This window comes from Lampetra planeri, chromosome 19, assembly GCF_965212315.1.
Source record: "Lampetra planeri chromosome 19, kcLamPlan1.2.h2, whole genome shotgun sequence".
Lineage (NCBI taxonomy): Eukaryota > Metazoa > Chordata > Hyperoartia > Petromyzontiformes > Petromyzontidae > Lampetra > Lampetra planeri.
The window spans coordinates 3,664,416-3,691,161 of NC_136125.1; the positions used below are offsets into that span (position 1 = coordinate 3,664,416).

The 26,746-nt window shown below is 43.4% G+C and overlaps 1 protein-coding gene across 1 annotated transcript in view; it reads left to right on the forward strand.

The window, feature by feature from the left end:
* Positions 1-26,746, forward strand: part of LOC144723968 (neurobeachin-like) — a 518,054-nt gene that overhangs the window by 39,121 nt on the left and 452,187 nt on the right. The window lies entirely within an intron of this gene.

Genomic DNA, 26,746 nt, shown 5'->3' on the forward strand with positions numbered 1-26,746 from the left:
GACGGCAACTTTCATCTCGGTCTCAGACTCTGCCACATTAGCTTACAGTTGGAGACCCATTCATCTCAGAGGTGCCCCAAGATTCTGTGCAGTCAAGCTCCCAATGATCCCAATCGAGCAAGAGAGGAAACCCCAATAACCCTGTGTTTGGTCAGCACCATAGATGCAGATATAAAGTTTTAAAACCCTGAGGATGGACAAGATAAAAACGCAGACTGATGGAAATGTGATGCAACCTCAATCCTCAAAATACCTCTTTTGAACAGGTCTTGACACTCATCACCCTTCACAACCTTGGCCCATGTCGTAATGCTTTGCACACCATCTAAAATCTATACAAAAGTACATTAAACTGTACAAACAAAGCAAGGATATCACCGCTGCTGTTTTGAGATCAAGGCCTGGGGACACGCAGTATCCAGTGTCAGGTTTATTTTAAGGCCAGTAATCCGCGTGTCTCAAAACGGGGGTCGCTACAGTGGGTCAGTATTTCAATGTAAAGTGCAGTAATGTACGAGGTAAGCGATCCAATCGTTACCATTCATTTCAAGTGCAGCTCCTGTCAGATGGGGGGGGGGGGGGTAAAACTGTTATATGTGGGGGGCACTGACCGTTTCGAGTATTTGGCTGCTATACATTTCCACACGATAAGCCACTTCTTTGAGCTATCATTTGTTATAGAGCTATATAGCTCAGTGGGCATTAACCTGGTGAAATAAAAATAGTTTATTGCTTTATTTAATGTATTTTTTTCATTTGTAATAGTGATTAGCTGCTCAGGAGAGTGAATTTGTATGGCCTAAAGGGACATTTGGTGGTTGCAGTGGCTAGCTCGGTGCTGTCTCACTCACGTAGGCCATGATCCACACTCTGGACACTTCATGCAAAGTCATTCTCTATACAGTACAGGTTGGTCCAGATGTCTTGCGACCCCCGCCCCCCATTTAATTCTCTAAAACTATTTTTTTTGTATACCAATGAGTGGAGAAAACAGAAATGAATAAGCGAAGGAAAACAAATGTTAGGGGTCAATTTTTTGGGGGTCATGAGACATCTGCACCACCCTGTACAGTGTATAAACATAGCCCCCCCCCCCGCCAAAGTGTTCTAAATGTTACACGGGCTACAGTAATCTTCAACCACAACACACTACGTGATAAGGCACAGCCCTTTGTTTAATCCACTGCTGGATGGTGGCCTCTCCACACTGTACAATATGACAACTGCCCCGTCCATGCATTGTAGATTAAACAGCACATATGTGAAGCTTAGATCTTCGACCAAACTGCAGCGAGGCAATATAGTAATTAGTATGTTATATATATATGTGAGGGTTTGTTTCGTATCAACATTCCCCTTAATTTTGTTAAGTGAAGTCATGCATTTATAGAAATCCGGATTGTGCTCACAAGAACAAAGGCTGTTTTTGTTTCCATTAAGCCAAAGCATGAGGATAAGGCATACTTTAAAAAAGAGCCTTGGTATTTCCTCAGCCATCCTGTTGGTTAATTATCAATTCATGGAAGTGTAATACACATAGGTGAGTAAAGCTGCCTCTGACCAAATCGCCTGGAATTCGTTTAAATTTCACCAGATCTAAGAAGCTAAGTAGAGTTGAGCCTGGATAGCACTTGAATGGGTGACCACCGTGCACATCAGATTGTCATAGGTGACTTAGGGGCTATGCTTTGTAACCTATTTAAACTTTAAACACAATGAGCCCAGGCATGCATATATGTATGTATGTATGCTGAACTTCTTTCGTGCTGTACGTAGCCAACCACGCTAATTGGAGGTGCAGGGGAAATATAACTTACTAAGCACAAAACTGTTCTAAAGAAATCCGTTTTCAATATAGTTATAAAAGTGCATAGCTCCAAAGGCTTCCTAATATAGGAAGGATGAGCGTTCCAGACGGCCGTAGAAGCGCATCTGAAAGCGTACAATAAAGTGACCGTTTTGTTCGATGGTTACATTAGCACATTGGCCGACTTATTACTGATTTCGTGAAATATGTACTCTGGGCTGGTACAGTAAACCGTTTCATTTTGAGCATGGTGCCAGATATGCAGAACTGTAATAATGTTCTATACAACAATCCTACTGTACTGTCCCCACACATCCTAGGAAAGAGAGGTTTGAGTGTGGTACTCCCATCCCTGCAGAGGGTTATCCAATTATATATTCAAAAAAAGATTTTCAGCCAATCACACACCTTCCTTGGGTTGTGCTTATCCGTCAACGGCTCTTTCTAATCTCCACTTCTTTAACCTTCAGCTGATGACATTTTGAAAGGACATCACTAGTCTCCATGTAGGGTTAGAGTTAGGGTGTCGTACAGTACGAATGTATGAAAAAAGTAAAAGGGGTTATGGGTTCACGGGTCGGGGGTTAAGTTTAAGTGTGAGGGCTTTCAGTTCAGAGGTTTGGAATTAGGGTTTAAGGTAAGGTGTTAGATCTTAGGGATAACACTGTGGTGCTTATTAATTATGTGTTTAAGTAAAAAAAAGTATTTTGAGATTTTCAGTTTTGTATGGACAATTTTTGGACGTTTTTCAGATTTTCAGATGTTCTGATCCACATTCTCTACGAATGTGAAATGTCTTCGTGCTAACAATAGTGACATCTCCTGATGCCATACGACAACACTCAACGAGGAAAAAAATGTCTTGCCCCAGTATCTGCAGGTGGTTTAAAGTTGTACATTATGTGTATTTATACATTAATCATTAGTATAATTCCAGCATGGACCATTCCATTCTGTTGACAATTTTCACGAGTTTTTGTTCCATTATATTTACAAATGGCCACGTTTCACATACGTACGTCATATCAGATAATATCCATCGATTAAAGCATTTCTTCTTTATGCACATTGATACAGAACATTGCTTTTCATTATTAAGTTCAGAATGAAAAAAGATCCAACCTACTCTCATTCACCTGTATTCATTTGGTATCCTGGACAACCTTCACTAAGCTGTGTTTTCCAGTCGTATTCCACCAATAAATACCAACAACTATCTGGCAAACTTGTTTTAATGTACATTGCTTTAATTTTATACGTTACTATTTTATGTATTCTGTACAGGCGGTGTTACATTTACGACCAGTCTGATTTAAAACGATCCACATTTACGACGTTTATATGATGCCACCATGGTTCCATTTGCGACACAGAAACTTGATTTACGATGCGACTCCGAACACATTTTAACAGAGTTAATCTGGTTTCTGATGCGACTTTGTGTGGAGCTTTTGTTATTCTGAAGTGGCTTTTACCTTTTAAACTATGTCAAATATGGCTGATGAAAGGAAATGAAACACATTGGCAAAGTGATGTTTCTGCTGTTTCTGCTGTCTATGGGAAAGCAGGGTCTTATTTACGACAAGGAAAGCATTGTGTCATGGAGAGGAGGGACCGCCTGTATTATCTTGAGTCTGACTTTGCAGTCTTCTTCATCAAGTGAATGAACACTGAATGTGGTAAAACCATGAAACAACTCCCACCAGCACGTATGTTGTTGTGCGGGCCGCTATTTTATGCAAACACTGAGACAGGAGACGGCACAAAGCTGCTGATGCTGCAGCTGCCGCTGCAGTGCTAATACATCCTGCACGTTTGGCTCTTTCAGTCACTGGGCTTTTTGCCGAGAGAGCTCTCGTACCCAATAAGGTCACAGAGGTTAAATTTTTACTCCCCCCCCCCCCTGCGGTAAAGTGACACGGCCAGGCATTCCCAAAGCACGCCCGTCAGGTACACTCAATACAGGTAATTGAATGATTGATAGTCTTCATACAATTCCCATTAACTTGTCGAGGACACGATTGACGTAAGCCACCCAGTAAATAATAATACTTTATTACATTTGGTATTCCGGCGATTCTTAAGGCGCAAGACTATCGCCAAGCTGCTGTGTTTATCAGATAGGTAGCATCTGCAGTATTTTCATAGTACGGGGCAGTGTATGCATGTATGTTGAACTTCTTTCGCACCGTACTTAGCCAACCGTGCTAATCGGAGGTGCGATGTTGCTTTGTATTGTCACAATTCAATAATTCTTTGGGCAGTATATATATTTTTAATTTGACGGCCTGTCGGATTTGAAAAGCGAGCCTCTTTGACAAACGGTTCTTACCGCTGGGCCGCGTCACCAGCCGAAATTCCAAGCAAAATTCCGAGGTGATTCATGTGGCTCACGTTGACGCTTGTTTGGACGGAGGCAACGATCGTAGGGCCGAGACGTGGAGGACGCACCTCCATCGCGGATTCACCATTAACTGCTTGACGTGGATCTGCGGCTTGGAGGTACAACATTCACTGACATGCAGGCTCGTCTCTGCCCAAGAGCTGGGGCATAGCCATTGCCTTGCGTACGTATGTATGTTGAACTTATTTCGCACCGTATCTAGCCAACAGTGCTAAACGTAGGTGCGGGAGGACAATAAACTAAACACAATGCCAGCATTTGGTACGGAGTAAATCCCTCTGAGATATTAACTTCAATGTATATATGTTGAACTTCTTTCGCATCATGTGAGCCAACCGTGTTAATCGGAGGTGCGGGGGAAGGACAACAAACTAAAAAACACAAAGCAGTTTTAAAGAAATTAGTTTTAAAATGATTTGTCAAGTTATCAAAGCAAGGGTCAATATGATGTGCATTTGCAACATTGAGTTTAATAATGAAAAGCAACATACAAATCTGCCTAATAACAAAAGTTTTCAATCAATCAATATTCTCTGCTATGACATTAGGATGAGAAGCATGGGGCACTGGCACAGAAGATTGAACAAAAGCTGAAAAGTACACAAAGAAGCATAGACAGATACATTATGGGAATTACATTGAGACAGACATATGAACCTTATAGCGGGACCCCGGGGTCCCGAATAAACGAAAGTCAAAATCGCAATGAATTAATTCATTTTTGGCGACTCTCCCACCGCGCACATAAACGCCGCGATCCACCTGGCGCGGATCATTCTGTTGTCATGTCGTCCAAGCACAGCGAGGACGAATGTGCAGAAGAAACAAAACTTTGAAACTTTGAATAGCGCATCGTGTAGAGCTTGTCGAGAGGAATAGACTGCCCTATCCTTCGCCTTCAACAGACATAAAATGAGGTCGCAACACAGAGCCGGGAGAGAACAAGCACATCTTATCGACCGACATGAAGTGTTGGCAAGCTTTGGTATTACACGCCACTAAAATGATGGTAAATTAATGAGACTGGTGACAGAATGACAGCTAAAAGAGAGAACGCAGGCTGAGAGTACGACTACCGTGGAGACGGAGTGACGAGAGCAGTCGCGAGACGCATCGTCGTATCGCAAGACCATGGGGGATGGCAGCCATGCTGGCAGGCCTTCATCCAGCAGTGGATTGATCATGGATTTTGATGATTGTATGACGCTGTGATTTGTGCCAATAGATACTCTCCACTGCACTGAGTATGGTACCCTTTGAGTGGATGACAACGTCTTCCCACCAAACAAATCCAACTATACTGCAGTGTTTCTTAACCTTTAGTGCAGCCTTGAATCCCTTTGTTTCTAAATCGTTAACATTTGTATAATGCTAATAAATGCGCAGGTTTGAAACAAAGCAATTGAACTTGCATGCCCCTGCTGAAATTGTGTTTCGATGATTTACCTTCGAAACAAATCTGGCCATGTCTCTCACCCCCAGAAAGGGCATCTTGCACTCCCAGGGGGGTGTGTGCACTCCAGGTTAAGAACCACTGAATTCGAGTGTGTGGATGGTAGTGCACAGACTAAGGTCTCCCAGTGTTTGTGCGGTGTTGGTTCCATTCGTAACCTTGAGTGTCTGGCGCAAATAAAATTATTAAGTACTGTATACCGCAGCTGTGCTATTTTGTCACGCGTAGCTGCGTTTGACTTTCTAAGCTTGAAGCATTTCCACTGAATCCCAAGAGATTAAAATCAATTGATATATACGTGCGTAAAATGTGTTTTTGTGTGCAAGAGTCTACTCTTGCAGAAATGAACATATAATGACAAATGCGGGTCCCACTGCAACAAGAATGACCGTGAGAAGATTATCTGACAATGAAATTGGATGACCTAAGACCTTTTTGGAATAATAATGTTTGCATAAGAATATCTGGAGTGAATCAACTACAAACATTACAACAGCCATTTTAGCCGACTAAAATTGCATCTTTAAGCCTTATTTATATTATAAACTAAAGTGATTCAATGTCAGACAAACCGAAATATATTGCATCATTTAGATGTTGTCAAGGAACTGATAGACCATTTTCTGTTTTTGTGACACGTAATTAAAAAAAACCTACAATATTTGGTCGCATCAGTATCGGCTGTATTATTTTGATGTAACCAAAGTCGATGTACAATTCAGCACAAGCCTCCACATCGAGAGCTTAATATTTCATCATTGTCCACAGCGCTTAGGTCACTGTCGTAGTTCACTGCTTAAATATCTCCCTCGCTGCTCCAAAGTGCAACGGGCCGGTTTGGCCATCTCCAATGATAGCCCTGAGCCAGCGGCAGGGCCAGGTGGAGGTTCTTGTGGGGGCCCTAGGCACTTCTGCATCGTAGGCCATCAGTGATAGCGTTCTCCAGTTGGTACTGCTGCCCCATGTTGCTGTCTCCAATCAACCATAGGACAACAAGGCCTTGTCTTCCCCTGTACTAACTACTCTCTGTTGAGAGCGAGATTGTGCGAAAAATACCATTTGAAAATGTCATTTGATAATTTTGCAATGTAAAATCTCTAAAAAGTTAATCTCCAGTGCTAATGTCTCTCAACTTACGAAAACAAAAAACGATTGACATTGATATGACCCTGCTTCTTTGTATATACACTGTGCCTATTCTTGCTATATGAATATATTTATTCAAAAATACATCTTGGTTACATTTTTTATCATACAATTAAAGTCATATTTTTTTCGTAGGCCCCTTTAGTTTTCGTAGGCCCAGTAGGCACTGTGCCTATTGGATAATACTGCTCTTGCCAGCAGTGCAAATTCCACACGTTCATGGTTTGATCAGCTAAAGCAAATCTGGATAATACGAATACAGTTCATACCGTTGCGCAGTTGACTATTCTGGCTGTCAGCGCATCTCGGCGGTGCTGCTTAACGCAATACGTGTGGAGGGCCTTTTTTTTTATAAAACATATCCAGCTGGTTGCCATAGTTGCGAGAATGGTTAGCATCACCGCCCCCTCCATAAAACACAAAAAAATAGAGCCCCTTTTGAATTTGCACCTGAAGATTGTCAAATCCGCTATGAAAAAATACGGCCTCTTCAACCGGCCTCCTCAACCCACATGTGCTCCCTTTTTTCACTTCAGGGAGCAGCTGTCGGGCAGCTTGCTTGGATTATGAATGCAGCCGTCCGATTGGCTGCAGCTGATACTGTGGGGGGCAAGTCTCATTCATTGGTGCCACAAGGAAAAATAAAAAGCTCTGCGCATTTATTAATTACTAGTATTTTACACAAAGAAACCTTGCAACCTACCAGGGAATTAATCAACTTAATGGCAACCCCGGGGGGCGAAGGGAAGGCATCAATAATCTAATACATCTTTATTGGCACATTTCCTATCCGTGAAATTATTGTCCACTGTACAGTCAGGAGGTTGTGCATTTCCTTGGCAATAATGGGAAGGCTGCTGCTAAATATGTCCTGTTTCTGGTTATGGCGTTAATTGTGAATTGAAACGAAGACCGTGCACATCATTTGACCGATTGGGTTTCATCCAGTGCTGATAATTACAATTGTAGTGAGTCCAACTGAGTTGTAGACATTATCTTCGAGAGCAACACTATTTATTCCGCATTAACACATAAAACAACACAATCTACACTCGGGACTCGAATGCCCATCTAACCACGCTACGGCTGAACTAGACACGATTCGCTATCCCGGTCCGGACCACAAGCTGGGTCCCGGACTGCGTGGCTAGAGGCTTCTTCTCCCCAACGTGGATCTTCCAACACCAACACTTGAAGAACCCTGAGCTCCTCACGGAACTCACATTATATGCTCCCGGGCTAGGGCTGGCTCCGCCCCTAGCCCCGCCCCTAGCCCCGCCCACCTTCCAGGTTTCTCGAGCTCCTTCTCGAATGTTCCCGAGAGCTCTTCGGGACCACGTGACCGCCCCTCGGCCCTCGTCCACTCGTGTTCAATTCCCGCTCATGGCCAACACCAGTGACGATTATCTGAACAGGTACTGGGCCTACCCTAGATTGACTCGGCCTCAAATGAGTACCTGGTGCGGTGTGTAAACTTCGCCACTTTGGAGACAAAGGCGGCCGTGCGTGGTGCTGGTCACCTTCGCCCTCATGTGCCATTGCGGTCTTCATAGATGCTTGCTAACAGCACTTGCCCCAACAGTCTGTTAAGGCTATACGGGTGATCTTTCTCTTGTAGGAAACTGTAAACTGCATGAAATATTACACTCGCTTATCACTTCCATGTATTGACCGTGATTGTTCTGTTTGGTAACTGAACGTTCTGACCCAAATGTTTACAGTATTGTACTATTACGTGATCTTTTATTCTCTGGAAAGTTGCTGAATATATCCACTATCCATTTTTGAATGAGATTATAAGTAGCTGTAATGGATTCACGATAACCTCACCACAAACTTAACTGTGGAGTAATAAAGATGTGACAATTATCAACATGTTGCTACATTAATTACGGTAAGCAATTTAACCTCCTTAAAATACGCTTAGATTATTCTGCAGATACCATAGCATGCTGTCAGATAGTTTTCCTCAGGATAACGTTACACCGTACAATTTGTTTAGCCTTGACTAAAATTCTAATATTTATGCACAAGTGAGCAATCGGTCCAATGCTTTTCTCTTTCCAGTGGTGGCAATTCCACATTCCCATGGTGGGGACTTGTTTATCCATAGGACAGCCACTCCTGACTTACCAAAAAGTAGTGCTCTTTAAAGGACACCAGTTGAATGATGGGCTGACTCAACCACCCCGACTGGAATTTTAACTCGCAAACAAACAGAATGGTTGCGAGTCTAGCATTCTAACCACAGGGCCATCCAGCTGCAGTTGAATACAAAATCTGAACAGTTGGTTGCTTCAGCTGTCTCAATCGGTTGGATTAATGTGCCCTTCAGAAGGTTGAGGCTTTAAGAGATGGTTGTGCTTGTCTTTATTTGAGCCACTTTATTTCAAATGCAAGATGCGTCATGCGACTCCTGTCGTTAGTTTTGTCGAATTTATACGTCGCTCCGTTCAAGGCCCCGGTCGTGGCCTCGTCAGCGGTGAGCGATATCTGAACCGGACTTGGCCCTCGCTAGCATGCATTGACCAGCATGGTGAAGTATGGTCAGACGATCCCAATGTTCGTGGGGTTGGCCTTCATCCGATTGCCGTGGTTGACGATGTCGCGGTAAGAAGTTAAACGCACATCCAGCAGTGGATGACCAAAGGGCTGTGAAAGTAAAACCTCTTTCATTCTTGGATTTGTTTTGCTTTTGCGAAATTCGCCTGTTCGCGTTTTCACATCGCTATACCGGTTTTAAGTTTTGCGCCTTTTCCCCTCAACCGGTCGCGACTTGGCAGCGTGTGTTGTATGCGTGCCCACGCAAGCCATCGTGTGGAAGGAACGCTGCTCACCCACGGCGCCAATCTGCACATGCATCGCCGTGTGTGCATCGAGCTGTTCAGCACGTTGAGGACGTCGGTCATTCAGGCGCCTAGGTGGCCGCGTGGTTAACGTTGGCGTGGTTAACGTTCGCATGGTTAACGTTGGCGTGGTTAACGTTCGAGTGACCATGACGTTTTGTGTTGAGGTAAATTAAACCGATAAGTTTACAATGTAATTTATTGATGTGGTTTATGCATTCTATTTTGTTGCATTATTTGTGTTATTATCTATTTGCATTATTATTGTACAATTGTATTAAGTATATGGGTGTTATTTGTGTGTACAGTACAGGATTAGTGTGAGGAAACATTTTCATTTTCTCCTCCCGTATATTCAGTCTGACACGGGAAACTAACCAAAATGAATAGAGTATCTACATTTACAAATTCTACTTTTGCGCAGATTTCAAGAACCGAACCCTCAAAAATATCAAGGCCATATCATATTAGCATAAGGACTTGCAGTAGGCTTACACTGAGTGCTAATTGTGTTGTGAATCGCTGAAGCGTAATAGTTTTTTTTGCAGAGCTCCCTTATGCCCTACTACACCGTATTGGGAAACTCAGGTGTGTTAATCGATAGGGCCCCCCTCATTGTTAATCTGTCATGCAGGACGGCAGTGGGGCCAATTGGCACGACTGTTCCAAAAGCCCTGCTGCCTTGTAAGCAAAAGCGCTGTCTGTCCTGCCGCTACTCAGACCGCGCGCTCGTGTGTGGGCAAAATATGAGTTTAAGATTCAGACCACCTGGGTGTGTGATGTAGACTTCGCTTTTTTTTTTTACAAATGCAATGGAACTGGAAATCGGAATAATTAAAATAGGGTAATCTCAGCAGAGCTACACATCGTGAAGTTAATTAATACATTCCTGTTGCAGGGCTTTCATTTTTTTTAAACCGAGGATCGCTCGAAGAAAATCCAAGGAACGCAGTAATCTGCAAACCGCTGACACATCGGCATTATACCTCACAGGCCTCCGTTTGTTTGCCTGCCACAGACTCCCTGCCTGTTCTCATGAATCGCCGCGGTAATCATATATATATGTATTTTAATACGAATTCACATTTTATCAGAGACTGCTTCTCAGCCTTGTCTTGGGCTAAGTGACCGCCGGCCTTCGGGGGCTTTGCGACACCTCCCGGGGAAGGCGGTGGCTGAGTTAGAGCGCAGGTCAAGCGTGGCCGACCAGATTCGACGTGAGCTGCACCGCAGACGTATCGATCGTGAAATTAAAATGTATTGAGCAAACCCATGGCGCGCCGACTTCTCTGCGGAGTTTTAAATCGAACTCTGGTTGGGCAGCTGTGCCAAAACTAATCAAAAATCGTGCGTCTCGCTGAAGCCACATTACGGGAATAGGATTTGAACAGCGTCGAGTTGTAATTGTCGTCGAAAGTTATTTGTAATCGAAGCAAAGGTGGAGAGACTTCATTTGCCTACAGTATTGCTTCTCGCCCAATTTAATGTATGTTGAACTTCTTTCGCGCCGTACATAGCCAACCGTGATAATCGGAGGTGCACTCAAAGAGTTGGGTACATACAGGGCAATTGACACACGGCTAGCTTTGTAAATCATGATTGTAACGATGAAGCCCTGCAATTGCTCTCTTGCGCTGCTGTTGGCAGAAGGGCCTCCTTAGAGAGAGCCAAAGAGATCTCGTACTCGCTGGCACTTGGTCTCCCTTTGTCCAGACGTCTTGGAAGAGGTGGGAGAACCCACACTTGACTCCACTAAACACGATCTGCTGGTTAGCCAACTGTGGTGTACCCATACATACTTCTGGGGTGGGAAAAAAAAGGAGCTGATTAAATAAACCCTGCACCGTAGTTTCAAATGCCGTGCTGGCAGATCGAACCTAGTGATCTCTGCAAGTCCGGTGTGCTGACCATTACACCACGATAGTATTAAATTTCGATGTGAAAATATCAAATCTGCTCAAGCAAGCCGTGGTGTAGCACCCATCTCTAAATTCCACCGTGTCGTGGAGGGATACGACTTTTTTCAGGACAACCACAATTTGGTGCAAATTTAACTCCGCAAGGAAAGATCATTGGCTGAGTTGACCTTAAATCCAGCTTTGAAATTATAGCATTTCAGACGTGAGTCGAGCACCCTAAGAGTTACGCCACCCAGACCAATGTACTATTGATAATTGGTTTTTTACCCTTCTATCTGGCAACAAAACTGACACCTTTTTTACAAGGAGTCATGTTTGCATAGACCACAATACCTGCAGTCATAATGCAAACAAAAAAACATAACTCTGATAATGTGCACTGTCCTTGAAGTTGATTGGTCCACACCCGAGACAGCTTTCCTTAGAGCCTAGTCTCACATGGGTTGAACCAGATGACGCCAAAAGGCGCACAACTCAAAGACAATGCACCATCAGAGTATGAGAGCTCGGGGTAAGCATTTACACCATTGGAACCTCATTTGCCAGTAAAAAATATGATAATTGTTTTTTTACCCTTCTATCTGGCAACAAAACTGACACCTTTTTTACAAGGAGTCATGTTTGCATAGACCACAATACCTGCAGTCATAATGCAAACAAAAAACATAACTCTGATAATGTGCACTGTCCTTGAAGTTGATTGGTCCACACCCGAGACAGCTTTCCTTAGAGCCTAGTCTCACATGGGTTGGACCAGATGACGCCAAAAGGCGCACAACTCAAAGACAATGCACCATCAGAGTATGAGAGCTTGGGGTAAGCATTTATACCATTGGAACCTCATTTGCCAGTAAAAAATATGATAATTGTTTTTTTACCCTTCTTTCTGGCAACAAAACTGACACCTTTTTTACAAGGAGTCATGTTTGCATAGACCACAATACCTGCAGTCATAATGCAAACAAAAAACATAACTCTGATAATGTGCACTGTCCTTGAAGTTGATTGGTCCACACCTGAGACAGCTTTCCTTAGAGCCTAGTCTCACATGGGTTGGACCAGATGACGCCAACAGGCTCACAACTCAAGGCACACAATCAAGCAGGCTAGGCTCTAAGGAAAGCTGTCTCGGGTGTGGACCAATCAACTTCAAGGACAGTGCACATTTTCAGAGTTATGTTTTTTATTTGCATTATGACTGCAGGTATTGTGGTCTATGCAAACATGACTCCTTGTAAAAAAGGTGTCAGTTTTGTTGCCAGATAGAAGGGTAAAAAACCAATTATCATATTTTTACTGGCAAATGAGGTTCCAATGGTGTACATGCTTACCCCGAGCTCTCATACTCTGATGGTGCATTGTCTTTGAGTTGTGCACCTTTTGGCGTCATCTGGTCCAACCCATGTGAAACTAGGCTCTAAGGAAAGCTGTCTCGGGTGTGGACCAATCAACTTCAAGGACAGTGCACATTTTCTGAGTTATGTTTTTTGTTTGCATTATGACTGCAGGTATTGTGGTCTATGCAAACATGACTCCTTGTAAAAAAGGTGTCAGTTTTGTTGCCAGAAAGAAGGGTAAAAAAACAATTATCATATATTTTTACTGGCAAATGAGGTTCCAATTGTGTCAATGTACTATTGATAAAGGTCAAAATAAAGTTCATACTCCCGGTCCAGATTATGGAAGCCATCCTTGGCCCAAAAAAAGGGGACTCCATTTTTGTCTCCAGTTGTTGAGCAGAAATTGGTTCACAAATGATTTGTTTGTGTGCAGCGGTGACCATCACATGCCCAGGCACCTCTCTCTTTGAATACATGATTTTCACATAATAGGAACCACTCACTTAGTCGCACACCATCCGGTCTTTTCAGGCCTCGTGCACACACGCATGCACAATCCATTAGCCTCACTCACAATGTGGCTTTAACAGCACACACAGACACACTGACACACAGCGTCGACGTCCTTTTTGTGTCTTCGCTTAGGTGTTTCTGACACATGGCGATTCCTATTGGAATTGAGTGATGCAAAAATAAAAACGGCATTTGTTTGCATTTCACAATTACGTTAATGGAGGTGAAATCTGTCTGGCAGCCTCGGCCTTAATCTTTACAGCGAGATTTCATAAAGTGCATTCCTCGTGGTCTGCCAATCTCCCTCCGTTTAGAAGAGACCGCTCATTACGAACAGCACGCATGTGCACCATCACGGTGCATGGCAAGTGTTGCAATTCTGGAAACTCTGCTTTACGTGTTCGACACGAGTTCATTGAATTGTTTACTAAGTATATATTTTGTATGTATTACTCTCATTGTTGTATCAGTTTGTAGTTTTGGACGTGGCAGTTTTACGGTGATTGAGCTCTCATCTGCAATTGCATGACCGTGACTTTGATTCCGGTTCGAGGTCAGCTTGGCCTATCTGCGAAGTCGGCAGCGGTCGTCCAGTGGAGAGACTGGTTCCCGTAATCGGCATGTGGAATTGTCACCACTGACCTCAGATCAATAAGGGGGACGAGCACAGCCAAATGCTCGTTTGAAAATGAGAATACGCTTGTGTGGCTCCTCACTTTTACCTGTTCGGCGCTCGACATTGCATTCCAACATGGGCATCGAGTCTCGTCTCCAGTAATCAACGTTGCCCTGAGTCTCAGAGTGTTGCAGACTCGGTTCGCATTTCATCACGTCTTTCTCGCGGGTATCCTGATGCTTAAATTAATTCCCTGAGATGACACCCGAGTCTGTAGGTAAACGTGTTGAGCAGGTGTTGTGGCGTGTGGTTCAACTTTTCACGCGGTGCGTGCATAATGTTTCGTTTAATTGACTTTTTGGCTCTAAAGGGACAAGGGTCAGCTTCATCGTGCTGAATGGATCCACTGCCATAATTTCAATGGAGCGTTCTTGCCAATAACACAAAATAATTATACCATTTACATTTTCTATAGCATCCAAATGCGACCGCATCTCCAGATGCTTCGCATGGAATCTAAAGCATTCAAAGAGTTTAGTGCAAACAGGGCAATTGACACAGAACATGAAGTAAAAACCATAAAACACATTCATTTTTTAGTTCTATGTGGACGAAAACAAACATGCCTCAATGCTGCAATCTGGCAATACAGCAGCATTCGTTAAACGAGCCTGACGCCGCTGATGAGACCCAGGAGCTCAAAACCGGTTCTGGGTTTCCTTGCTTAAACAAATCCTGCTTGATAATATTGATCTGGAAACCCAACAGACTGATGGACTACAACCTCCGATCAGCACGGTTGGCTATGTACTGTGTGAAATAAATTCACCATACATACAAAACATGTTTATTTATTTATTGAGACAGAATCGGAGTTATGCTTGTATACATATATCTGTTTGCAGTGCTTTTCTGAGTGACCATCTTAATCAACAACAAGGAGAGTCTCAACATTTAATCATTCAGTTACGGTGTATGATGCGGAGTTTCAATGGATGTTTCCAAGTTGGTGTATATGTAATGTAGTAACTTGGCGGGAGACGACCTTACGGGTAGCACACTCTTTATTAACACCAACTTATATTACACGGGTGGCTAACTGCAGCCTTAACCCACGGGGTTCCCCTGGCTACACCCACACGGGCTCTTACGCCCCGTAGCTTCTCGGAACCCACCCGGCTGGGGTGTCCGTCTCGACTCTGGGTCCCACAGCCTCGTCCCACATGGACGTCAGACCACGGGTCCCACAGTCTCGCCTCCGAGCCACACAGGGTCCCGGCCCTTACAAGGACAGCGGGACTAGGGGTCTCAGGGCCCTACCTCTTCAACTCCGTCTTCGATCTTCAACTGGTTATCAACTCCCCGAGTGCTCCCGCGCGTCCCCCTTTATAGTCCTTCATGCGGACGTCGCTGAGAGCACCCACCCCAGTTGACCAATCACTGCGCGCTGCCCACGATCCTATTTCCCACCTTGTGTCAGCGCGCACAACCACGCACCCCGCGCCGCCCCGTGATCTATCACTGTCGGCGCGCGTCAACACCACCACTACATATATATGGGCATATGCGCATGGGTATGGAAGTAAATTTGTCACTAATACACAACCACTTTGGATGAGTACAAGCATTCACTTTCGTGTTTAGATGTGGGTATCGGATCCGGGCAAGAGTAATATATTCGTTACCATAATGGTCAGCCGTCTTGACTTGTAACGAAGCAGCTAAAACTAAGCTTCTAGCCTTTGGCTTGAAGCTATATATAAGGGGATGCTAACAATTTCATGGCAAGATGAGATAGCTAACTTCGAAGTTTATAATAGAACGCGGCAGAAAATCATTGTAGATGCAATCAGCAAGGCAGGGTTACAATGGATGGGGAGTGAATACGTGATGGAGAGAGGCAGATTGCTGAGAAATCGCAGTGGCCCCCAGAGTTCTGCGGGGAAGATCTAAAACCTGACTTGCGGAAGGCTCTCAGTTGCTGACTTTGGACACCAAATGTTGACCGTGCAACAGGTGCGGGATTTGGTGGGGGGGGGGGGTAACAACATCGGCATTGAGCGCGATGAGCATTCTCTTTACCAAACTGTGGTTTGGGAGCTCGTGGTAATGTAGGAGGGAGGGCATTGTGAGACCTGAAAAGATTCAGAGATTCTGAATAGCAGTAACAAGAAGTACCGCGTGATTTACACAAATGCCATTGTTTGGACGTTGATGTATTGTGTGTCAAACTACAGTTGGACGCCGCAAGGACAGATAGAGTCGACTCCTTGTTGCATATAAAAATGTTATTCCGAAAAATAAATGGTCGCGCGGGTCACGCCGGTTTCACAATTATTAGCCGCTTCTCACTCGTCGTGGGTCAGCGACTCGGTGTGCTCACGTGACCACAGCAGACGCGTCCGACAAACGTTGTGCAGTCATAAAAATAAACACAGACGACGACCGTTGTATGTCTTCACCCCCCAATTTGTCGTAAGTAAATAATAATTTATGCATCGCTTAATTTACATGTGTTTTGCATAACCTGTGTTTTTGTTTTATCTGGGCCACCTCTCGACCCTCCCATGATCTCAGGAAATCGAGAGTTGACCGTAAACATCAGACGACAAAGTTGCACGCTCCTCGAAGCTAATTATAACACTGTGTAACAAATTTTATTTTTTATTTTTGGGTAGTAAGTGTTATTTCGTAATTGTTAATGCTTCAAAAGTACAGACAATGGCTATTATTCCCCACAAACTTTGCTTTTGTGACCAGGACAGTGATATTTAGAAATGTACCTATTTTCAATGAGAATGCAGGCGAATTTGTGTCTTTTCGGTCACATAAAGTCAGAAAAAAACAACATTAATCAAAATTGACATGTATTTATACTACAGTAATACAAAAATATAGGTCAATTTCGCTATGTTTGTTGGGAATAATATCCATTTTCTATAATTTTTAGGCATAAGCAATTACGAAATAACACTACTCAGGAACAAAAATTGTGTTACATAGTGTAATCATCCTCGGGGTTTTTTTTAACACTTGTTCTGCTGCTGTTCCAGGATGTTTTTCTCGCATTTGTCTGGTCGGAATTTCAAATCCTGACCCAAGGGTTCCATCCAGCTCATCGTCCATCGGGGGTTGTAAAATGAGTTCCAATTGTGGGACGTCAACAGTTATCCTTTGTGTAGATTGGTGTCTGCCATAGGAATCTGACATTTCCATCACTGGCTGAAGGTAACCAGATGGGGATGAGCGTCCATTGCTTGTTTGAGTTTGGAAATAAAACTACTCTTTAGAATTTTGTATCAACGAACCAAAAAAATTCCCTCACCGTAATCCTCCTGTCATATAACTTGACGTTAAAAGCAGCATACCAATGTGTCTTCAGAGGAAAGTCTTTAACCGTTACACATTAGCTGCTCCAAGAGATTACACTTCTGACACAGGAACACGTGGATTAGAAAGCATACATCGGTCGAAGACATCATTTTGAACGTTGCAAGAAGGGTGCCGGGTGGATTTTGCACTGCAGGAAATTGACCCAGCAATGGATTGATCGTGATCGATGATGATAATATAAATATATGAGCCTAATTTTCATAGCAGAACAAGGGACTGTGTACAGAATATAAAATATCGGCCGATTATATGTTTGGCTTTTTTGCTACAAGATACGCTAATGTTGCTGCTTGTGTAGTTGCCTTCTGTATGTTCACACATCACTGCCAATGGCGTTTCTGTCGTAAGTCGTGTGGCTGATTGATTGCTTGGTTATTCCATGCCTCTCCATTTTAAATTTCAGCCAGAAGCTAAAGGCATGTTCAGGTCTTCAGGGTTGCTTCGTCAGCAAATTCTGGAGCCGAGCCTCCCACTCACCACTGTTAGGCACTTGTGTGATAGTATGGGGCGTGGTTCAAAACATGTCCCAATACTCCTTTTCAAATAATGTTGCGTGAAAGATTTGCTGGGCCACCTGACCCAAGTAGCATCTTTTGGTAATTTTTGTTATAACGTACAGCAAGATAGTTATGGAATACAGGGTGATCCATTTGGAAATACACCACTAATTCTACTGACTCCGCTGTATTTTCAAAAGGCAAATTTAGTCCTGTATGAAGAGGGATGGCTATATAATATTTTTTTGTGTTTAGAGAATCAATAAGGACATTGCTATTGCTGGGAGACATATAGAGGCTTTTAAATTACGTGTTGTTGCCCTGAATAAATTATCCCTGATATATTAGTCAGATATCTGTAAACGGATCACCTTGTACGGCCACTGATCTGATAAAGTTGTGGGTAGATTATATTTATCGGTCTATGAATGTAATGTTTTCGAGTGTGGTATTCAAATTTGAGAATAAATATAGGATCTTATTTTTATATCTAAAGCGCATGAAGTCGCAGCTGCAGCAATTTCTGGTTTCTCGACTGAGCTCCAGCCCGCAATGGAGAGTGCCCCCTGTTGGGTCGAGAGTTGAGCAGCCATTACAACGCCATCCAGTCCATGACTTGTGCCATTGATAATAATGTATGGCTCCTATCACGTCTCCCCGTGGTCGCGTTGTTTTCTTTTTTCTCCGGGTTCTCCGGGTCCTCCGGTTCCTCCAGTTTTCCCCTCCACATTTAGCAAAATGCGTTTAGACTATTTATATTATTTTGGCCAGATCGCTTTTCAAATGTAAGTGAATACCTCGGTGGGCTTTATCTGGTAGGATGGAGATGGTTTAGTATTATCTGTATGTGTTTGGATGATTTGTTTACCCTTCTTGTACTTTAAATAAATATTCTGATTCTGTATAAAGAAATATTCTGATTCTGAATCTGACCTCTATGCCAAAGCCTTGCTTCTGTGGCTGAGTGAAGACGAGGCAACTCCAGCAGTGTTGGCCTTCATTGAGAATGTTTCCTAGCATTCACGTGCTTGACCTGACGTAAACATTGAACACATATTGAAAATTGCGCACGCTTTGCCTGTTCCCCGGGTACTTGGGAACACGTTCTATAGGAGTTATTAGGTGGAATAAAAGCAAAGTTTTTCAATTAAAGAAAAATGTGTGTGGTTTACTGAAATGTTCAAAATGACATTTCAAAGTAAGCACGAGTTTTTTTGTCAGTTATTTCCATGGTAATGGAATTGCAACATTAGAAAAGGGCACATGATTTGCTTTTAAATTATCCAAATACTAGTTTCCTATTTAAAAATGTGAAAATTAGATGTTTTTGTCCCCCCTCCTCTCAGATGAAATCATTCACTCCGTATCGATAGAGCCTGCGGCGTTTCTGAATGTGGAGCTCGCGGTTGCCTTTCCCAGAGGTGCCGTGGAGGATAACAGAACTCCTAAAGAGGGAAACATGTGCCACTACATCATGAAGAGACACATCCGTCAGAACATGTTGCCCCAGCAGTCACAGTGTGGCGTGGGCACGTGTGTGTGTGTGTCAATGCATAGTTAGGTGTGAATCCCACATTGCGGGTGAATAGGCAATGTTGAAACTAAACTAAACAATGTTTATTTTACTAGGTAGAAGTCACCTGGCTATCAGAAATGATATCTCAACGAAGTGGCTTATCATGTGGAAATTTATAGCAGCCAAAAACTCTAAATGCATGTTTCTAAATGTGGAGGGAAAAACTGGAGGACTTGGAGGAAAATCCACGTGACCATGGGGAGAACACGCAAACTCCAAATATACAGGCGGTTGGGATTGAACCCACGACCTCCTGTATACCAGGTGAGGTAGTTAACATCTCGTGACCGTGCCAAGTACTAACATGACACTTGTTCAATGTGACCACCGCTTTTATCAAATTTACTGGAGAGATTAAGTGACAATGACAGCATTTAAGGCGCCCACTTTTCAATTTATACCAAAATGACCGTAATTTGCTTAAAATCGTGTCGGAACAATTATCCCGTTCATCAGTCGAAGTACGGAGTGATCTAGAGCGCTGGCGGTGTAAACCCACGAACACACGAACAGTTGTGACGTGCTTATACACCATGAACCCGGTCGTGGTTAACAGCCGTAGTGAATGATATGGGTTATATTTAGTGATTACCGCGTTGGCAGTGGTTTCACACGTAAACAACATTTTTCAATGACACCGCCTTAATATACAGTTAATATTTTTTTTTATTGTAATGCGTTGAGTTTTTGTTTGATTTGTGAACTGGAATTGGACGCCCCCCCCCCCGCTTCGCCAACCCGCTCTGAACAACGAGGTCATGTCCGATCAAATACTCCCTATGACTGACGTGGCCCAGGGGGGAGAGGCCTTCGTTCACCGGCGCATTGACAAGGGCCTGCACTTTATTGTGATTCTCTTCTGTTCTACTTCCAGTTAGATGGAGCACCAGGGAGCTTCATCTAGAGGGGGGGGGGGGGCTATTGTGGCCTGCTTATTAACACTGGTAAGACGTCTGGGAAGAAGTAGGTGTACCTACAGTTTACCCCACCAAACGCAACTTGTTGATGGACGAACTGTGGTGTGTACCCACATGCTGCTGGGTGTATAGAGGTGGTGCGATTTCAGAAGCCTGCTCCACTGTTTCAACTGCTGTGCCAGGAGAATCAGAATCTTTATTTATACTGGAGGTAACCGATGAGCTATCGAGCTCTTTTCACAGGTGTCCACAGATTTCCAGTACCGGTAACCTCTGGAGTATAAGTCCAATGCACTCACCATTACCCCATGGTAGCGCTCATGTACACACAGTACTATTATGAAAAGGCCATCTATTTACCGTAATAGCACAGATGATGTGTGACATACAGCATACGACAGTCGCATGTTTGTTGTATTGTGCTTTCTGTACGGTATTGCACATTGCTTTAGATGTGAATTATTTTCTCAGACCGTGGCTAAGTGGAGGAGAACCGACTTTGTATTGAATATCTGTCAAAACATTTCTAGTCGTTCGGCATTGCGACAAAACATTCTCCAGCGGCCGTTTGACGGATGTCAGGTAGTAACCGGGTCCCTGGCTGAGTCACCGATACTTACACGGCCACACACAGGAGGATCTGTTGTCAGCTAAAGGACCCATTCATGTTTGCCTGCTCCAATGAATGCTTGCTACTCGTGCATCAGATCAGTGTAAGATCCCCTTGATTATTTCCTTTCCCACATTAAAGAAGGAACATCTCAAGCTTTTATTGAAGGGCTTGACGATATTCCCTTGTGATTGTAGGCAAATGTGTTTTGTTTATATTGTATTAACTTTTAATTCCATTGAATGGACATGAATGCAAGAGGAATATTTTAATTTGCGAGGTTTACAATTGAGGTGTTTTGTACAGTAATTTGACCACTTATGTTTAAGATGCAGCATGCAAGACTGCCGATCAAACATTTTGAATTTTTTTTTTCATCTTGTGAAGTTGTTAAATTACATGAGATGTTTTGTTACGGGGAAGGAGGAATACAGCTCTGCATTTATTATGCTGTTCTACAAAGGCCTTAATTGGGTGAAATCAAATAAGCTATGTGAGGAATTATCCTTATAAAGCACAGCCATGTTTGGCATGTTCATAACTCGGTAAACACTAAGTATGTTGTAGACAGAGTAAAACGTTATGTATCGTGCTAAGACAAACGTTTGGGCAAAATGTTGTTTTATCATTTTGGATCATGCAAGGAAAAGCAGACATAATATAAAGGTACCACCACAGCAAAGTATGGTATAGCAATAATGTAAATATGTCTATATTTTTATGTAAAAGGTCAAAGGAAACATTTTCTTTGCATAATTGACATTGATCCCATATTGGAGAAATTAGAGGCATGCAAATTTATTACACCGTTTTTAGTGGGGTGTGGATAAGATGTAATCTAAAAAGAGAAATAGAATAATACGTAGGTCCCTTGACCAATATACGACTTCTGGACTAATTTACCAGTAGCATTTGTTTACACTGTGAACTGGTCGATAGACTCCCATTTTATTTCACGTTGAGGTTTTCAGTTTTACAAAATAATTTTCCTCATAGAGATGGCAACATAATTTCGTGTCTATGGATTGCCCCGTGCCAAACAACTGCACCCGTGTATGATTCGGGTGCGCAGGGAGGATTCACGAAGACTCTGGTCTCCGCTAAGACTGTTATAATTACTGCTCTCTCCTCTGCTTGAGCCTTAACTAAACGCAGGGAATCGCAGATGTGGCTCTGTACTCGGGGCAGATGGGGCCCCATTATGATGCAGCTAATGGGAGTGAGTGGGTGGGGAGGGGTGGAGAGAGATGGGTGGGGAGGGGTGGGGAGGGGTGGGTGGGGAGTGCAGCCAGCGTTGTGGCGTGCATGAGAGGTGCAAATGAAAGCAGCTGGTGCTGGTACGTTGTTGGTCCAGGCACCTCTGAGATGAAAAGAATTATAATGGGGGAAAAATAATATCTTACATCACTGGAAGTGGTTTGAGGAGAAGTATGTATGTGTGTTGAACTTCCTTCGCACTGTACGTAGCCAACCCTGCTATTTAGAAATGCGGGGGAAGGACAACAAACTAAACACAAAAAACAGTTCTGAAGAAATTAGTATTCAATCTATATTTAAAAGTGGCTTTTTAATATCGGAAGGCAGAACGTTCCAGACGGCCGCAGAAGCACAAGTTGCATGTGAACGCTTTGTCTCTTGGGTGCTATGAAATTGTCCAATTGCTCCAGGAAAGACTTACATATTCTCCCCGAACAGGTATCTCAAGGAGATCGAAATTCTGGTGAAAAACCAGAACAGGGTGACAACCGTCGTGGCGTAAAACAAACAAAATAACCCCCCCCCCCCCACCGAGGAGCAGTGAGAGCGAGTGAGAGTGCCTCCTGTCCTTCCCCACCACCGCCCTCGTCGGCTGCGTCCATTTCCTGGCCCATTTCCTGGCCGGTGGAGCCAGGCGCACGGCGTACACGAAGTGGAGCTTTGTCGTTGTCCTCGTCCCAGCTCTGCGCGTGCCACAGCAGGAAAGTGATGAGGTCAAATCCACTGGCTGGGGGGGGGGGGGGTCAACTGTGATAGATGAAATATAAAAAACCAAACAAAATTACGTCACCTTGCAAATGGCAAATATGAGATATTACTGCACATTACATGACTCTGAATAAGTAATAATTATTTGCAGCCCTGTGTCAATCCATGCCGTGTTGGTCGTGGAGGTTGTTTGACCATACTCCTCCACGCTGGTCAGTGCGGGTTGGTGAAGAGGGAGGCCCGGGATTAGTTCAGATGTCACTCAGCACCAATGTGAGCCATGGCCCGGAATTGAACTCGGGAAGCTAGTTCATAGTGCAGCGCTCTAGCCACTGCGCCCCAAGTTACAGTACTTGCAAAACCTGGAGTAGTTTGGAATCTGGGGCCCTACTCCTGTATTATCTCCCTGAGCTCACAATATAATTAAATCTCATACATGAGCCACTAACAACACCTATCAACATAGGAGCTATAGATATACAGCACCGTTTGAACGTTTAAAGCATATAAATCTAACCGCATCTCAAAAGACGCCGAAGCGTGACACAAAAGATCTGGAATAAACGAGTTTGTGATCCTCTTTCGTGCTCACGGTTGTCTTATTGACGTGGCTTCAGCGTGATTTAACGTGGCGCGATTTTGAACGACAATTAATTACTCCTGAGGTAAAAATTCCCTTCACGCTTAATAGCAAAACAACAAGCATAGTTTTTTTTTATCTGCATTGGTATTAGTTGTGTAACATTTTAATGGCCCCCTTTAATTTAATGAAGCACATTTTGCTGAGAGGGCCTAACATTTAACAACCCTCAATGTCACTGTGGTGAAGTAGAATAAGCAAATGTTTTTTTTTAATCTCGTGCATAATGCTCTGGGAAATTCCATCACTTGACGGGAGAGTTCACATTCACTCGAGGCGATATTAAAACAATTGAATAGTTTGGCATCTATTCTTAATTCATTAAGCTTATGTATTGTTCTTTCCATGACATTACGAAGGTCAAATATTTTTCAGGTGCATCAGAAGAAATACGAACATGCATGGATTAAGCGTGTCGTAGTTTTTGTGAGTGTAATGAATGTGCCACGATGAATATCAACACGAGGCTTAAGGATGAACTTTACTACCTTTTCCATTTCATTGTAAGCGTCTCTTGTACACAGTTGTAAGATATGCATGGCATCACGAGATTATTCTACAATTACGCCATTTGTAAAACCAAACCATTTAATGATTATATTATCCAAATTGGAGCACATATTTCCTCCCAACAAAAATGCATTACGTTATCAAGCTCCGAGGCATTCACAAAGGGCCAGTTTAAACATTGCTAAAGGGTCTTTTGCTTGCTTTTTTTTTCAATTAAACTCTTTGCTTACAAAATGTGCCGTTAATGTAAAACGGAGAGGCGGTATTACAGAGTTCTCACCAGCAACCATCTCCGCTGGGGGTCCCCCATCAGCCATGTCATATGCATTGGTGAATATTGTCCACACATCCTTACAGTCCCCCTCCCCCCGACTACATAAAACCACCGCTATTATGTACCCAGTGTGAGTTTATGCATGTATCCAATTGGAGCTAATCAGCTGGGGTTAATTGAAAAAAGACTCAACGGAGAAGATCCCAGGGTTTGATCTTCTACGAAGCTCATGGTCCACTCTAAACCGTATCCGTACAAATCATGGCAGTAGATGTGAATACCTGGTGCACAAAAATTAAAAACTATCCAGTGTGCGACTGTAGTCATCCAGAACAGACGTATATGGATGCAATGCACCGATCTAAAAATACGAAGGAGACATCATCACAACGATGCCACTCTGCTGCTCCTGATGCGGTTGTTTGGCTTGATCATCTGAATGTGAAATTGTAGTTGTTGCTCTGCATCCACATCAGACATACGAAAGAAGAATACTAAATAATTAATTTGAAAAATCTGCACTATTATACACTATAAGCCTGAACCTGAACCCTGATAGCTGATGTTGTTAAATTAGTTTCACTGCTAACGAGAGGTGTGCCTATCACCAAATCACCGAGAATGCTCGCAGTCTCGTCGGATCTCGGAAGCTAAGCAGACGTTTGAGCCTAGGTTAGTGCTAGGATGGTTGATCACCATTCACAAAAGCCGGGTTTAATAGGCACTGTAGTCGGTTGAGGCCAGTGCAGGAAAATCAATTGTTCTGTGCTCCCACCTTCAACCCTCACCATCCTGCACGAGCCAGCATGGTGAAGTACGGTCAAGTATCCCTCACAGTCCACAAGGGGTGGGGAGGCCCTCATCCAGCAGTGCACTGACAAGCAAAACGTATATGCACATGCTGGGAAAGGTGTATGAGGAATGTGTGCTGTTTTTCGTATTTACATCGTTTGAGTGGAAAGTGTATCCATGCTCTAAGAAGCATAGATCAGTCCTCTTCTCTGGAAATACTAAAGCTACATGACAGCCATCCCTGTACTCAGAGGGATGATGGGATAAGTGGACGCCTGTAAAGGCTTTGAACTCCATACCATGCAATTGTGAATTGAAAACACCACCACTGGATAGCGTACTTTTGTACAAAGGTAAATGTGCAGCACAGCAATTATTTTCCCACTCCAATGCTGGCAGAGGGGGCTCCACTCGAGGGGACTATATAGAGCCCCTCTAAAGGGTATTTGGCTTACTCTTCCATGCTTCCCAGACATTTTTTGGCTGTGGTCTACTCACTCGTACTGTTAAACACTGGCCAACGCTTCAATGAACATGGTGACACTTTGACCTGAACACTTTTTTGAGCTGCAGGCATCATTGGATATACTTTACAACTGCACAGGAAAACTGCACAGGACTTCTCCTTTGCACAGCTGGAATTATCCACTGTTATGTATATTCATAGATTCCATATTTCATGAACAATAAACTAAACCAATCTTGCATTGTACCAGGTCAGGCCCACTAAGCTACGTAGCTCTTTTTCAGAAGCGACCTGGCCGTCACAAATTATAGCTCAACGAAGTGGCTTATCGCATGGAGATTTGTAGCAGCCAAATATTCGAAACGCATGTTTCTAAATATGGAGGGAAAAACTGGAGGACCCGGGAGAAAATTCCACGTGACCACGGGGAGAACATGCAAACTCCAAATATGTAGGCTGTGTCGTGCTGCGCTGTGTAGGTCCCTCTGTTGAAGTGTAGTCAGTTCTAGTAAAATGGTCGGTTGTGATGTGACTGCCGGAGTTGTCATAGAAGCTGCATAGCAGAACCATTAACTCAGGGTAAAATATTCTAACTTTAATGAAACCTGTTAATAAATAACTCGTGCGCATCAGTTTAATTGCTATGATTACAGCTTTTCTAGTTAATTCTTAGCCAGATTTCTATCATCGTATAACGCCGTACGCTTAACTAAAGTGAGTTTGGGAGTATGGTAAAGAAACTAAATTTGCATAAGTGACTCACCCCCCCCCCCCCCTCCGTAGAATTTCAAACCTTTAAAGTCTGCAATGACGTTGCATCGCTACGGTCTCTGGTGCGAGTTTGGAAATGAAACTCCAAGGATTACTGATCTGGGTGCAATACGAAACATGAATGCCGAACAACATACTCTCGAGTGCAACCCGAAAACAGAGCGGGAGTGACGTTAGAAAGGAAACTCCGTTAGGATCCACGCACCGTGTCATTCATCCGAATGTAAACTCACGTGGAAGTTTAATCAGATTTACTTGAACATGCTATGATCTTGACTGAAACGTTTTCAT